This window comes from Phoxinus phoxinus (assembly GCF_949152265.1).
Source record: "Phoxinus phoxinus genome assembly, chromosome: 24".
Classification (NCBI taxonomy): Eukaryota; Metazoa; Chordata; class Actinopteri; order Cypriniformes; family Leuciscidae; genus Phoxinus; species Phoxinus phoxinus.
This window is the reverse complement of record NC_136899.1, coordinates 266,888-269,387: the sequence shown is the minus strand read 5'-3', so window position 1 is coordinate 269,387 and position 2,500 is coordinate 266,888.

Sequence of the window (2,500 nt, the reverse complement as noted above, 5' to 3'; positions counted from 1 at the left end):
TTAACACTCGACAAGAGCTAAAAATATGATGTGAATGTGGAATAATCACTGTTCTAGTGTGACACAGCGATAACCTTTCTGTGTGTCATGTGATCTGTAACGCGCGTGTCATGTGATCTGTAACTCGCGTGTCATGTGAACTGTAACACGCGTGTCATGTGATCTGTAACACGCGTGTCATGTGATCTGTAACTCGCGTGTCATGTGATCTGTAACGCGCGTGTCATGTGATCTGTAACGCGCGTGTCATGTGATCTGTAACGCGCGTGTCATGTGATCTGTAACGCGCGTGTCATGTGATCTGTAACGCGCGTGTCATGTGATCTGTGTGTCATGTGATCTGTAACGTGCGTGTCATGTGATCTGTAACGCGTGTCATGTGATCTGTGTGTCATGTGATCTGTAACGCGCGTGTCATGTGATCTGTGTGTCATGTGATCTGTAACTCCCGTGTCATGTGATCTGTAACACGCGTGTCATGTGATCTGTAACTCGCGTGTCATGTGATCTGTAACGCTCGTGTCATGTGATCTGTAACGCGCGTGTCATGTGATCTGTAACGCGCGTGTCATGTGATCTGTAACGCGCGTGTCATGTGATCTGTAACGCGCGTGTCATGTGATCTGTAACGCGCGTGTCATGTGATCTGTAACTCGCGTGTCATGTGATCTGTAACTCGCGTGTCATGTGATCTGTAACTCGCGTGTCATGTGATCTGTAACGCGCGTGTCATGTGATCTGTAACGCGCGTGTCATGTGATCTGTAACGCGCGTGTCATGTGATCTGTAACGCGCGTGTCATGTGATCTGTAACTCGCGTGTCATGTGATCTGTAACGCGCGTGTCATGTGATCTGTAACTCGCGTGTCATGTGATCTGTAACGCGCGTTTCATGTGATCTGTAACTCGCGTGTCATGTGATCTGTAACTCGCGTGTCATGTGATCTGTAACGCGCGTGTCATGTGATCTGTAACGCGCGTGTCATGTGATCTGTAACGCGCGTGTCATGTGATCTGTAACGCGCGTGTCATGTGATCTGTAACTCGCGTGTCATGTGATCTGTAACGCGTGTCATGTGATCTGTGTGTCATGTGATCTGTAACGCGCGTGTCATGTGATCTGTAACGCGTGTCATGTGATCTGTGTGTCATGTGATCTGTAACGCGCGTGTCATGTGATCTGTAACGCGCGTGTCATGTGATCTGTAACTCGCGTGTCATGTGATCTGTAACGCGCGTGTCATGTGATCTGTAACGCGTGTCATGTGATCTGTAACTCGCGTGTCATGTGATCTGTAACGCGCGTGTCATGTGATCTGTAACGCGTGTCATGTGATCTGTAACTCGCGTGTCATGTGACTCACCTGACTCTGTAACTCGCTCTGCTGTTTGAGACGCAGGTTCTCAGGTGTGTCTGTGACGATGGTGAACGATGTCTTGGGATAGTGACTGAAACAGAAGATGAAGACGAGGATTACTCCATCCGATGAAGCACACGCGTCACATGGTCAACCGACTCTGTTACACACAGAGAACATGACTTACACTGTCAGACGCATAAGCTTGGCTTCTCTTGACCTGAATAATGATTCTACTGTCTGCTTTACTCGATTCGTCTGATATTTGATGAGGTTTGCAACTCTGTTTATTACTGAAGCTGCTGGGAAATGATCAGTATTGTATAAAGTGCTGTAGAAATAAAGTTAGCAATAAAATCCTCTGATTGGATCCAGCTGAAGGACAGTAAACGTTGTTGTTTGGGTGGATTATTCCTTTAACACTCGACAAGAGCTAAAAATATGATGTGAATGTGGAATAATCACTGTTCTAGTGTGACGCAGCGATAACCTTTCTGCTGTAATCACAGTAATAATCATCTCGTCTAATGCTGAAAATAAAACAAAAGCTTTTCATCATGACTTCACTGCTATTGTGTGATAAAAATAAAGCATGAATGCCTATTGAATCAGCAGGACGTTTCCCCGGCGACCCCTGACTCCGCCCCCAAACACACATAACCAATCGGAGACCGACACTCAAACATCACTCGCATACCCACAGGAAATGTGAACAGCAGGACAGGAAGTTCCTGAATGAGTTCCTGAATCCTGAGAGAGAAACACGACTCTTGCGTCTCAATTCGCCTACTTTTACTGCACCCTATGTGCTCTTGACACCCGTGCTTCGGGAAACACTGGCACGTCACTCAAGAGCGTCTTTAGCGGTTTCTCTGTCACGTAAACTGGCCTGTCAATCATCTTATCACAGTAAACTGACCTGTCAATCATCTTATCACAGTAAACTGACCTGTCAATCATCTTATCACAGTAAACTGACCTGTCAATCATCTTGTCACAGTAAACTGACCTGTCAATCATCTTGTCACAGATAAAATCCTCCACGTTTCATTTTGTTTCCTACCGTATGGGAGAGAAATGCACGACGATCTGCAGTCGGTCCTTCATGCGGAGACTCCTCATATTAATGCATTATTAATGAC